This window comes from Bemisia tabaci, chromosome 7, assembly GCF_918797505.1.
Source record: "Bemisia tabaci chromosome 7, PGI_BMITA_v3".
Lineage (NCBI taxonomy): Eukaryota > Metazoa > Arthropoda > Insecta > Hemiptera > Aleyrodidae > Bemisia > Bemisia tabaci.
Genome location: NC_092799.1, coordinates 52,488,785 through 52,503,292, shown reverse-complemented (window position 1 = coordinate 52,503,292; position 14,508 = coordinate 52,488,785). Strand labels below are relative to the sequence as shown.

General features: G+C 40.9%; 1 protein-coding gene across 1 annotated transcript in view; it reads left to right on the top strand.

Annotated features, from left to right (window-relative positions):
- The first annotated feature begins 3,546 nt into the window (after positions 1–3,546).
- Positions 3,547–14,508, top strand: part of tipE (temperature-induced paralytic E) — a 91,660-nt gene continuing 80,698 nt past the window's right edge. Inside the window, exon 1 of the mRNA XM_019054853.2 lies at positions 3,547–3,749. The gene's annotated coding sequence lies outside the window, so the exon portion shown is untranslated. The remainder of the gene's footprint in view (positions 3,750–14,508) is intronic.

The following is a 14,508-nucleotide window of genomic DNA, read 5'->3' as shown; positions in this document are numbered from 1 at the left end:
GGCAACCCACGAGAAACCCTATGGTTAGTCCATATTATTTTACCTCTCATTTTGTAGCAACCATCCGTTTTAATCAATAGGATCGTTCAATTTTCCTTTGTTTTATTTGTTTGTCACTTTGTCCATAAATTTCAAGAATCAGCCTGCAGGATGGCATTGGTGATATGCCAATGCGCTAGCCATTAAGAGAAACAAGTGGACATTTTAGTCCAAGAGGATAGTTCCCTCATCCCCAGATGTTTCAGAGTAATCTACAATGAAAAAAAGATTGGTAGAATTTACCATTCCTTCATGCTGTATTTCACACAGCGTCATTCTAGAGTCAATTCTACCAGAAGATAGGTAAAAGTTAATATAAATATAGGTAAAAGTTAATATATACTGGTTCAGAGTACCATTCCTGTGGCAGAATTGACTCTAAGTTTGGTAGAATTTACCATTCCTTCACGCTATGTAAAATACGGCGTGAAGGAATGGTAAAGTCTACCAATCTTTTTTATGAGTGTACGGGTTTTGTCAATTTCACCAACAATTTGATGGAACAACAAAGGTATTTTTGTTTGAACTAACCGAGAAAAAAGTAACTGAAAGTAACCATAAACACGAAGATTTTGAATTGCGTAGGTAGGCATTATGCTTTGTGGCAAGAAAACCCAGGATTTGTGCTCCACTGCGCGGTGGGGGCCCTAAGGAGTCCTCATTCACTGCGTTCCTTTTTAATGGAGTCAGAGTGAGGGGAGGGGGAGGGGCAAGGCATCAGCTGCGATTCATACTTGGCGCCCGTCTTTTAATTTTTTATGCATATCAAGTGGTGGTGGAGTTGGAGGCAGAGAAAGCCGGGGGCCGTATTCGGATTCTGCGAGTCTGTTCACAGTGCCCCTCGTTCCTCCGCCATGGACTTTTGAGGAGCACTTAAACGCCAGACTTAATGGAACAGCCCAACATTTGTTAATGTCGTTTCCAGATTCGTTGCCAACTTGTTGTCAGGGTATTTTATTTTCAAGCTCGGAACTTCTTTGAGGCTTTGCCCGACTCGGTCCGATTCTGTCTCATCAATGGGCCCCTAAACAAAGTCTGAACTGGGCTGCATTCAGCAATTAATAGGAACTAAAATTTCTGATCCATCAGTAAAAACACTTATGTGTACGTATAAACTTTTTTTCCTTTCTTTTTTTGGCTAAGCGTCAACTAAGGTGGTTTCGAAAATCTGCGGAAACTGATTTTACGTAGATTGTTTCTAAACTGAGCCTGAAATCGTGTTGCCGAATCGTAAAATGTAATCTAACAAGTGGTGAACATCACACGGTTTCTCTTTAAAATTTTACATCAAAGACGATTCATATGACGGGAAGTTCAAAAATCAAACTCTGAACTAGATGTAAAAAAGTTAGAAAGTTAGATTATACGAATGACGTCATTCGTAAATTTGCCACTAGATGTAAAAAAGTTAGAAAGTTAGATTATACGAATGACGTCATTCGTAAATTTGCCATTCAACCAATGTTAATTGTAAACACTGATATCTTGTTCAAGAGTTAATCTCCAGATATCCCGTTATGTGACTCGTTTTCATCGTGAAATTTTAAAAAAATTATATATGTTACTCAGTGTTTTAATTAATATGCATTTTCTGTAAGCTCACTGTACTACAATTTACAATGAAGAACTAAGTAGCTCATTTTGAAAAAGAAAAAAAAAAGAAGAAAAAAAACATATGCGCCATTAATTTACGTACGCAGATACGTTCTTTTATAACCGAACCGGAATTTGCAGCTCCTTCCTGAAAAATACAATCCAAGTATCTATCCAGATTTAGTCGTTAGTTTGATTAAATTTGATTATAAAGCGATAACATGACCCTGAAATAAAACCACTTCGTAGGTAAGGTCCATGATAACACACCAAGAACTTGAAAGGTGACGACTCAAGCTTACCGGCTTGATGCCGATACTAAATGACCGACTACAAGATTTGAGTGCTAGAACTAGTTTCAAACTTGTAAAGTGGAGTGAATTTCGAGAAATTTTCAGAGGATCCGCACAACCGTTCTCTTGTTTAAAAAAAAGGATTTGCTTAATGACATTTGGACAAAAATTTGCAATTAGGAACAACAATCTCTGGCTCATTCGTTAAAGCACTCACTCGCATAGGGAAATTTATGACAAATGCGTTGTTTCTAGAGTGAATTGAAAATTGTAGTTCCTAACTGAAATATACAGTCTATTTTAAAATGTCTGATGTGACCTAGTTCCTCTTTTCCAAACGTGATCCATTTGACGTATCGGCGGCTTTTACACGAAATTAGATGTCGTAGAGGTCTTTCTGACGTAGAAATCTCAGGAAATAGGTTACAGGAGTTAATTAAGAGACGTAATCGGGTCTCGTTTTTCAAATTCCCTTCCCGAATATGCGCAACACTTGATGGAAGCATGGAGCGGGAGGATTGCGAGTTGACGCCTCGCGCCAAAGCGCCTTCAATTTTGCAGATGCGACACGGACGTCCATCGAGTGCGAATAGTTGTATCTCTACGCCGTCATCAGCGCGCGTTATTTTCCTTATTTCTATATCGTGTGTGTTTCCGTTTGTCTTATTTGTGGTGGTGCTTCAAGCGCTACGTGAGGAACAAATCCGAAGATAAGAGAGACGCGACCGGGCCTCGTTTTTCAAACTTGGTAAGAGGTAAAGGCAATATGAGTATTTTACGAAATAACGTCCAAGTGCAGAAAGTCACGAAATATCTTATTTCTTTAAAACAAATTAAGATACTTCAATTTCTGCCGATTAAGGCGACCTTCATCCAACTACATGTCCGACCTGAAACTCCTAGACGTTCGTATCTCTCTAAAATTCGTAATGTCTTTACCGTAAAACAAATTAGCTCTTAGTTTTTAAGCTTTTTTATGCTTCGTGAATTTAAATGTTCTTAAAATCCTTTAACTCCCTCAGTAAAAAGAGAACAAATTTTGCTATACACTTATTGATGTTCCTATACAAACCTACTTAGAGTAAAAATAAAGTAATTATCTTATCTCATCTTATCTTATCTTATCTTGCCTTCTCTTTATCTTATCTTATCCCATCTTATCTTATCCCATCTTATCTTATCTTATCTTATCTTATCTTATCTTATCTTATCTTATCTTATCTTATCTTATCTTATCTTATCTTATCTTTGCATACAGCAGCCTTATGTTCGTGGGACTTCCTTAGTTTTTTCAGAAAATGTGAAAATATTGCTCTGGGAAGAAATATTGAAGAATTTTGGAGTTGTGGACTTGGCGAGAAAGTTATTGGGCTCTATGACGTAATAGCGTGTGGACGTCTTACGCGGGGCCCGGCGGGAGCTGGCGAATTTCGGGGAGGCCGTTGAGCCAGGCGGGAGCGGGAAGTCTGCCCTCTTGGCGGCGGCGGCCGGGGCGCTGCACCCCCTCGACGCGGATAAAAGGACTCAACTGGACGTGGACGGCGGGGCGCGGGACGCGGTTCGGCGCTGCAGCGGCAACGTGAGGTGACGTGCGCAGATGCGGCGACTCGAGAAGCGAGGACTCGGCTCGGCAGTTACGCCGGAGGTTGCGCGTCGTCATGTCGTAGCCCCTTTCGCCGACCGTCCGACTCAGTGCGTTCTCTCACCCTCCAAAAATGCAGGCTCCAACCCCACGCGCCAGTTGCACGGCACTCCTCCACGATGTGTTCGCATACTCCGCCCAGTAGGATTATCAGTGCTCGAGTTTTCGCTCTGACCAAAAAGGTAATTCTCTCACTTCCTGTGCGGGCGCCCGCCGATTTCCCACTGCTAAGGATCCTAGTTCCACCCATGAAGGCCTTCCTTGTGATTCACTAAAAAAAAATATGGTAGATTTTACCATTCTCTAGCACAGTGATACGAGTTTGGTAATAGACACCAGACTCTACGCTATCATTTACGATAATGCAGTGTCACCAGGAGTCTGGTGAATGCTACCATAATTCTGGTTATTTTCACGGAATACTATCACTGTGTAAGAAATCAAGTAGGCTCAAAGTAGAAGTTACCATACTTTTTTTCAGTGTTCGAGTGCATTATCCTTTGACCAATAAGCAGATTGTTGCTTTATACAATGACACCAAGTCGGACATAACTTCTTGTTTCGAGGTTCTACCACTCGTAACTCTTCAAACCTCCACCGTGTTCGTTGTTGAGCTACGTGTCGAGCGATTTGTTCGGCGAACTATATCGATGAACAAAGTGCGGAACTACGTATCTTCGTTTGTGACGTTTCAGACTTATCTCTATACATTATTATTTGTTTTGAAAACTAGTCAACGTAATTTCTTGAAAACTTCATCAACCTTTCTTTTCTGTTAGCAAAATATTCGCGCAGGTTCTGGGCTGTAAGTTGGCTTATTCTTTTCGAAAAAATAAAATAGAAGCTGTCATTTTGAAGCATCGCAATGGAGGTACGTGGCTTTACGCTTTGGCTACGCTGCCGTGCTAAGGAAAAACGCCGTGTGAACCTTTAGGCGTTGCCAAATTTCCTTTGATAAAACACGGATTCATTGAGAAAGTTGTAAATATTTTTTTACCAATTTTTCAGTTAATTTTGTTCGCAATTTAATCCAAAATATCTGAAAATTTCAAGGAAAAATATGCCCAACTTTCTTCATATATACATTTTTTATTCGGGGAGATTTGGCAACTCTCGAATGTCCATACGGCGTACTTCCTTAGCATGGCAACACGGATATGGTCCTTTTCCAACTTATCTGGCTCACTTCTTGATACGTTGCTCAACATCTTACTAAAGGTATGGTGAGTTGTGTTTCCTGTAGTAAAATATTGAGTGCTTAAGAGTGAGTTCACACCGTGACTACTTGAACAGTAGTGGGAGGTTCCTACTTGTTACTGGTGGCAACTAATTACAACTATTCTCAATTATATTACAGAAGTATCTAGCTTGAGAAAGGCATGCGTTTTGGGGAATATAGGGTATGCTCGTTAATGGGTTGGAAAGGCTCTCCTTTAGACGCCGTGTAAATCAAGCTCCGTGTGGTGCCTTCGTGTGAATTTAATTTCACTCCTCAGCGATTAAGAAGGAACCAACTGATCCCCTGAACCGGTTCCTTTTTGGTAGAAAGTAAGGCTGTATCCGAATTGCGTCCCGAGCTCTATCCGAATTGCGTACGGCGCATATATCGGTAAGGCGGCAACACCGTATTTGAAAGGCGATGTCAATCGATGATGATCGGGTTTGTTCAGTGAAAAATTCCCGGTGTCTTTAAAAGTTAGTATCGATGGCGAAATTATTGAATTTAATACGAAACACAATTACCAAAAAACTTGACGATAACGTTTTGACGAGAAAAAAATTTAGCAACTCTGTAAAAAAAACAGCAGCAGACATTTGTTACCAGTAAGAAAGTAATTTTTCAAGTGAAAGTACCGTGACGGAAGGGCCCTTTACACCCTGGATTATTTGTTTTAAAGTTTATGACGAGACTCTCTTGATCTCCATTCGCCAAACGGTTTTTGTAATATGGGAACTTTATGTCAACCGAACCCTACCGTTCACCGCTCTATTCCTGTTTATTTTATTCTACTGTCCGGACATTGGTATCAGCATGAGAAAAAGGTGAGCAACGTTGTCATTTACATCTTTTTCTTAAGAATCAAATGGACGCGATCTGGGACGCAGTTCGGAGAGTCTCGTCGGAGGCAATTCGGAGTCTTCGGGATGGAATCCGGACTCGCCCAATAGTAAGGCTCATTCCTCAACAATCATAAAAGGACTAACTTACAAAACGTAGAAAATAGATACTTTTTAAAACAAAAATTAAATTCCCTTGGTGTAAGGAAATTAACCTTTACGTCGTTTGAAATGAAATGCTGACCTTAAAAAGTGTTATTCACGGGAATGAAGTTGGAATTCTGCCACTCAAGTTTAACAAGCCTCTTCTCTCCTGATAAAGCTTGCCAAACACTACCCTATAATACAGGGTGTTTCAGACTACCCGTACCAGGCCTTTTTCTCGGTTGGTTTAGGTCGTACGAAGTCGGAGACCGCGGGGTTGAATAGGGAATTGACCCCAAGGAATCCGAATTTCGTGGTCCCGAAACCCCCCCCCCCCCACCCCCCTTTGGGGGTAAAAGGGGGGGGGGGGTCACGATGCTAGAAGTCACGGTTCCCGACCGAATTGCGGATAGATCGCATCATAATTGAAAAGCACGGAAAATTTCACGTGGAATTGACCCCTAAAAATAAAAAATCGGACCATCCAAGGCCCAAAAGCGACCCCCTAAAGAGGGGGGCAGTACCCCCCTCCATAATTTCTCTTTGGTCTCAAAATTGACGTAAATTCTCCAGAAAAAGACGGTTGCTCAGGTAATCGACCTCGAGAAATCCAAATTTCATGGTCCCGAAGCTCCTCTAGCCTCCCTTGGGGGGTAAACGGGGGAGCCCAATTTTAAAAATCGGGGCTCCTTTCCGAATCGCTAATCGATTGCATCCAAATTGAGGAGCAGAACACATTTACATCTTAAGTGACTCCTAAGAGTTCTAATAAACCCCCTGAACGGCAGAAAGTAACTCCCTGAGGAGGGGAGCTTCGCTCCCCCCAAAAATTTCTCAAGATTCCTCTTTGGTCGCAAAATTGACGTCGATTCTCCAAAAAAAGACGGTTTCCCATGTAATCGACCCCGAGGACTCTAAATTTCATGTTCCCTGAGCTCCTCGGGGTCGATTTCATAGGAAACCGTCTTTTTCTGGAGAAACGACGTCAATTTTGCGACCAAAGAGGAATCTTGAGACATTTTTGGGGGGAGCGAAGCCCCCCTCCTCAGGGAGTTACTTTCTGCCATTCAGGGGGTTTATTAGAACTCTTAGGAGTCACTTAAGATGTAAATGTGTTCTGCTCCTCAATTTGGATGCAATCGATTTGCGATTCGGAAAGGAGCCCCGATTTTTAAAATTGGGCCCCCCCGTTTACCCCCCAAGGGAGGCTAGAGGAGCTTCGGGACCATGAAATTTGGATTTCTCGAGGTCGATTACCTGGGCAACCGTCTTTTTCTGGAGAATTTAACGTCAATTTTGAGACCAAAGAGAAATTATGGAGAGGGGTACTGTCCCCCTCTTTAGGGGGTCACTTTTGGGCCTTGGATGGTCCGATTTTTGATTTTTAGGGGTCAATTTCACGTGAAATTTTCCGTGCTTTTCAATTATGATGCGATCTATCCGCAATTCGGCCGGGAACCGTGACTTCTAGCATCGTGACCCCCCTTTACCCCCAAAGGGGGGGGGGGGGGGTTTCGGGACCACGAAATTCGGATTCCTTGGGGTCAATTCCCTATTCAACCCCGCGGTCTCCGACTTCGTACGACCTAAACCAACCGAGAAAAAGGCCTGGTACGGGTGGTCTGAAACACCCTGTATAACCTGATTTTCTGCCAAGGAAAAAATACGAGGGTTCAAAACTCTATAAATATGTTTTTAAATGAAAGTAAAAATATCAAGGTTCATCGAGCTTTGTATTTTTCCCAATTAATAGATAAAATAGATAAAAGAAACAATTTTGCTTAAGCCACAGGGAAAGTTAACTCACACGTGGCGTAAATCACAATATTTGCTTCCAAACATGGCGCTAAGGTCACAAATGTTTTCTCTTTAATGCTTTGCAATAGCCCCCAAGACAAGGTTAGAACCAAACTTAATCAAACATGTACTTATTCAATCTGTAAGGAAGAAATTAGAGTGTATGTAAATTCGAGTTTTTGTTGATGAAATTATTTTCTCAATGTCCTAAATTGATCTTGCCAGGTTTACAAGGATTATGTAACAGACGATGAACGCTTTTCTGTGAAAAACCTAACTTCAGTAATTTGTCTAACGATAATTGTGTTGCCTTTGATGGATTTAAGCTACGATGACGTTGTTTCATACACAGTGGAAAGTTTAAAATGATTAATGAAAATATAACAATAAATGTCATAGCCTTATTTCAGAGTCTTTTTTAGAAACTTCCGATACGCGAATGTATGTTGCATGTTTTGTATTGCTTTGATGGAGGCATTAGACAGTACACAAATTGAAGAATATGATTTTTCTTCAAAATCTTACGCAGAACATTATTTATACTGCAGGAAGTTCGTAATGATATCATGCATGTGCATTCTTTTCCATATCCGAAGTGTTACGTCTGCGTATCAATAATTAGTCCAGATTTTTTGCCCTTTTTGCGTCAATCACTCCCAACGTAAAATGTTAGTTTTAGTTAAAACTAGAATATGATTGTTAAATTTATACCTTGTCTATCCTTTCTTTACAGTCTCTAGTCAATTAAGAAAAAAAAGTAGTTAGGGTAGTATCCTGGGAATTTGCAGGGGCACCGGTTTTTCGTCTAGTTTAATAGTGTATAATTCATCAAAATTTTCGGAATTCAACTCAGCTCTACTAATATTAACCACGTGATTTCTAAAATTATTCTCGCGGTTTAAAACTCGAAAACCTCGAGTAAATCGGCGAGAGGTCTCACCTGGAATTTTCACAATCTCGGAACTGCCTGCAGTATCCTGGGGATTTGCAGGCGCACCGGTTTTTTTCGTCTAGTTTAATAGTAAATTAATTCATCAAAATTTTCGTAATTAAACCCAGCTTTCCTCATATTGACCACGTGATTTCTAAAATCATTCTTGCGGTTTAAAACTTGAAAACCTCGTGCAAATTGGCGAGGGATTTTCAAAATCGTCAGAACTGCCATAGCCAAGCTATAACTTGCTTGTTTCTCGGTTCTCGTAAAGAAATCCTCACTCCACTTCTCCCTGGGTTGTGTTTGTCGGTTCTGTCCGCTGATCCGGCCAGCTTTAATATCATTACCCATGGATAGCGTCTCCTGATTTTTCCCCAATGCTCTTTATCCTGTTTGTTCGCCCTTCGGCTTGACACCTTTCCTCCCTTCGTCCCTTTGGATTAGCGATAACCGTCTTGTCCGCCTTCACCTTTATGTTATTTGTCCTCGACTCACTCGCTCGCCTCCGGAGTAAGGTTATGTTTGCTCCATGCTTTCGTAGATTTTCTTAGACTTAACGTTTGCTCTCACAGCACCGCTTATTTTGCACGGAAATGCATTTTATTTTTATTTATTTTTTTATCTATTCTTTTTTTTCTTATTTTACAAAGTTTACATAAATCCACCAAAAGGGGTTATTGTAATAGTCAGACATAATTACACATAGGAATTTACAGACATTTCTAGGGCTAGCAAGACTCAAAAAGCTCAAATATAGAGGAAGAAAAGACAGCTTTACATATTGCTCCAGTTAGGAGGCACGCACCCCGCCGTTTCTTTCACGAAAGATCCTGATTACCAAATTTTCTCCCGTAAATCGTACTTCTATAAGGAAAATCGTCGGGATTTTTCACTAAAAATTTCACTGATTTTACTCCTGATCTCATGCAAGACCAGGGAAAGTTTGGACATAAACTGCATTGGCAGGATCTTATGAAAAATTAAATTGTTTGAGTCAATTTTGCAACCATGGGTTAAAGTTACGTTACTTGGTTCGGGAAATGACTTCTTCCTTCATGTTGCAAAGTTTCTATTTGCGTTTTCCTTTGGAGCAATTTTAATTGCCCCTTGTAACAGATGAATTCACCCAGTTTCAGCATAATTAAATTCTGCGGTACATGACTCCCTCTAATGTTTATTTTTATAACTAAAAATACAGCCGTATTCAGCCTTCAAACTTGCTGCAAACCTTTTTTTTTCTTTTCTTACTTTCATTTTTTCACAGATATACCTATCAACAAAACTTTCTAATCAGAACGTTGCTTAGTTATTTTGTTAAACGATTTAATACATGATAAAACTAAGCAACACATTACTTAATCAAGCTGATTTTGGTGAGGCTATTTAAGTTTAGTCTAGAAATCGTAAATGTTACGACGAAATTCTCTGCTTTCTAATTGGTCAATATCTCGGCCGTTGCTATCAATACGTTAGACATTTTTTTGGACCCACCCATTATCTAGATCCTAAATAAAACTCAATTGAAAGTTAGGTCACATATTTTGTGAATCATGAAGAGGGTATTCATATCTATTCCTATACAACAGCCGAGCAAGAAATATCCAACTCACGCAACATAATCAAATCTTATTGAGAACACTTTACTTAAAAAAAGACAAGATTTTTCAATGCAGGGGCCTTCCACAAGTGACGTCTGTCACTAGAAAGGAGGGTGCTAAGGCCTACTCTAACGCAAAGTCGAAATACTCGTGGTTTGCGTGGATCGTCTTCAAGATGAACGGCACTTTTACGGTTTCTCTGATGCCCTAATTTTCCATTTAGAGATAAGAGCTTCTTTAAAGTCTAAAAACTTTTTAAAATACCTTCGCCAATACGACCGGATTGACTTCTTTAGCTCACCAAAAAAACATGGACCCAAAAAACATTTTCCAACAGAAAAATCGCGATATTTTGAAATTACTTTCCGATTTTCTACGATTTTTCGGCGATGAAGCCGCTGGGATTGTCAACACCTAAGCGATTATCTTCGATCTTGCCCTAATTTTATCTCTACATAATATTGTGTTCGATAAAATTTGAAATTGAATCTCAATTTATCGCGTTTTTGTTCAAAATTATCGCAATTATTCGAGGTCAAAAAAATCGCGATACATTCTCCGATCAAATCGTAACTTGTCGCGATCACTGCTCCTTGGGGGACGGGATCTTTGCCCCGTAAAAATGGGGTATCTCACTTGTAGACGCACACGAGCCGGACGATTATTAAAATTTATAGACTAAGCTATAGACAAAGAAGACAATAGGGATATGGAGGGATCCTATTGATGGAAGCGGGTGGTTGCAATAGACAAACGTGGTGAGTAATAGGGTAACTAGCGACAACCCACGCGAGAACCGATAGTTAGTCCATCATTTTCTCCCTTAGTTTGTAGGGACTATGACCTTTTTCAACCAAAAGGATAGCTTCATAGTCCCTATGTCTTCTTTGTCTATAGCTTTGCCTACCAATTTCATTTATCAGCCCGTAGTGGGACGATTGTTGCATCTTTATGGAATGACCTAGGTCGATTCACAGCACTGTTAATATAGACAGTTATCGACCGAGGTCATTCGACAAGGATTCAAGAATGGACCCGCTGGATAGCGCTCAGTTGACTCGGTGTTTCCGTGTATTTCACAGGTCTCAGACCCGGAACCGTGCAAAATTGAAGGATACACGGAGTTGACTGAGCACTGAGCAGGGCTCGGAATCACTTTGTCTTGGCCCAATCATCCATATTCATCAAGGCTGGAGCTAATTAAATTTCCCATGGAATTGGGTCAGTTTTGGGGCCTAATTAAGACGGCAGAGGGCGTAGCTGGCGACGAGTCATTTTTCATGGGTTTGATGTACGCGTAGCTTTTAATTTCGAGTATTTGATCCGTGCACACATAGACACACTCGCTGGCGGGCTCTTGTTTCAATCAAGCTGAAAAGCTTGTTAATAGGTGATGGGTAGGAGGACGCGGTGGCGACGCCGACCATTAGCGCGCAGGGCGCAGGGTCCGCAGGGTCATCTCCAGACTTGGCTCACCCTTGCCCACCCACGCGCCGAGGCCGGGCACCGGGATTTTACCATTAATTATCGGCCCCGTCCCCCCGTCTCCGCTGAAACATTCGTTAAGTGCCAGCCCGCCCCCACTGTTGCCGTCCCCGCAATCAAATCTCAGCCCAGGGAGCAATACTTTCGTCCTAGGGAAAAACGCCGTATGAACCTTCAGGCCTTGCCAAATATCCTTTGATAAAACACAAAATTCCTGCTAAACATATGAATATTTTTCTTCCAATTTTTCATACAATTTTGTTCGCAATTTTACATAAAGTTCATGCAAATTTCAAGGAAAAATATTCATAACTTGCCTCAAAAACAAACCTTTTTTCCAAGGAAATTTGGCAACTTTCGGATGTTCATGCGGCGCTCTTCCTTAGCATGGCAGAATAACTCCGAAAATTATGTTTTCAGTGCACTGAAAAAAAGTTACGGGCCGTATAAACATACCGTCTGTTCCGGGCTCAGAGGCCGAAAGTTCCGGGAGCTGGAGCCGTAGCTTCGATTATTTCGGGTGCTACGCCCGAAACTTTCAGCCTCTGGGCCCCGAACGCGGACAGTATGTCCATATAGCCCGTAAGTACGGCTTCCGCGGCCGGAGTTTCTTCCTCCGTGTAGTTCAAGATAGGCCAGGTAGAGTCCTAAACGGGCGGCGTTTAGCAGAAAGGAGCCAAGCCACATCATATTGCTAAATCTAACTGGACAATTTAATCGTTTACAAGAGAAAGTTTCTGCGAATTCCTTTGCAAATTTCAGTGAATTTTCTGCTTAGTTAGAAGCAAATTCCTTAAAACTTTCACGAAAATCCGCTCAAATGTTCTGTTGTAAATAATGAAATTGCTCAGTTAGATTTTGCGACAGCTGATGTGGCTTGGTTCCTCTCTGCTTAACGCGGTTCAAATCAGTGGCGAGGGGTGAATGATCGATAATCGATATTTCCCCATTTAAAGCTGTGGTATAGAATCGATTATTAACGTGTTGGTTGCGAACACCCTGTTTATCGAACCTTTTCCATAGATTTCAATGACAAATCAATCTATATATCGTAAAGCACGCCAAGCCCCTGGTTCAAATAATCTGCGTAGTCTCTTTTACGTACCTTTATAGGAGGAGTATCAATAAAGGACGTTCTTGGACCTACTTGAACTAAATTTTCTCAACTTTACGATTTTTTGCTCATTGAAGATCCATATTTTGAGGAATGCATCATTCGGCCATTTTCGGTCTCTTATTGGGTCTATGACTGGGTTGAACATGGGTCTAAAGGCCGATTTCGGCGAAAAAATCAGATTTTTGGCATGCGGTCTGAAACCCGGACGACCCAAAAAGAGAACGAAAGAATGATGAAGACCAACAAATGATGCGTTTCGTAAAATTTAAACCCTCAATGAGCAAAAAATCGTAAAGTGAAGGAAATCCAGGGTGGGCTCAAAAACGGCTCATCGAAACCCCCTCTAACACGGACCGCGTCTACGGGTTAAAGTTCCTCTTTAGCCGATCACATTCGCCATGAGAGAAATGGAAGAATACCGACTCGAAATAAACAAAAAAACATCGAAAACCGTCATCAATCTTTATCGCGTGCGCTTTCAACTGGAATTTAGCATTTTTGTCCTCCTCATTCGGATAATAAAGTAAAATTAAATGCTTTAAATTGAATTAGCGAGAGAGACCAAAAGCAATTTGTGAATTTATTTCCTGCATCGGATCACGTTTCTCCACGTCTCTCTTTGAGGGACAAAACAGCGGGCCAGTTATTCAAACTGATAGACATTGCTATGGACAAAGAAAATAAAAGGAAAATGGGGCGATACTATTGGTTGAAACAGGTTATTGTTGTTATAGACCGAGGGGGAATGATGGGCTAACTATATGGTCTCTCATGGGCCAGTCTGTGACATGCCTCTTTTGTCCATTGCAACCATACCCCTTCTACCAACTAGATCACTTCATTTTATCTTGCCTTTTTTATGTATCGCTTTGTCTCGCAATTTTAATAATCAGCCGTCAGATTGCCTTAACTGGGAAAAAAGTGGCCGCAGACGCAGAAAATTGAAAAATTCGTACACAGAGGAATCAAAAGCGTTTCCTAGTATGTTTCAGACATTTTTGGTGTGCTAAACGCGATTTTAGTGGGAGTAAACCTTTAAAGTCTGCTTAGTTGGCTGTATCTGTTTTGCGCGACGGACCCATTCCAAATAAATTATCAATTTGCTTGCACTATAAGCTGCAACAGCTAATGGTACCTAAACTTCCCGTAGAAAAAGGTCCTAGATTCATTGAGATAGAGATCAGTTGTGCAAAACTTTAATTAACATTGTTTCTCTCTAGATTCAGTTTCCCTAAGAATGAATGGAGGTAAATGAGAGGTTGAAATTATGGAATCCTGTTTTGTAAAGTTATCTTCCTTTCTCCTGCTGTCTAAACGACAAAACTAATATTAAGTATAAATGGTCGCTAGCAGATCTTCACTGCAAAAACTCTAAATGAATAAAATCAAGAACCACCAATGACTCGTAAAAAATCTACCCGGGGGGGGGGGGGGGGTGTGTTTTAAAATGGTGATTCCTTCGGTCAGGTGTACCTTTAAAATGAGCTCAGAGTTTAACAAGGATTGGAACTTAGTCCATTGCGCCTTCATTGTCACAGGACACTCTCAGCTTCGCCAAAAAAAAAAAAAAAAATAGGATTATATATTGCGTACAAGAACAAACCCAACTCAGCTCCGGCCTTCCCATTCTTTCGAGGACACTTTTAATAGTACCTCAAAAAAGGTCGTCGGTGTACAGTTTAATCGTCGAACAAATCGCCCTCCTTGAAGCTCAACCGAGGGATTTAAGGAGCTACCCCCGAAAAAAGCAATATCCTCTTATCGCAAAAATAATACGGGAATAAATCTTCATTCTGAAGTGCGCGTCC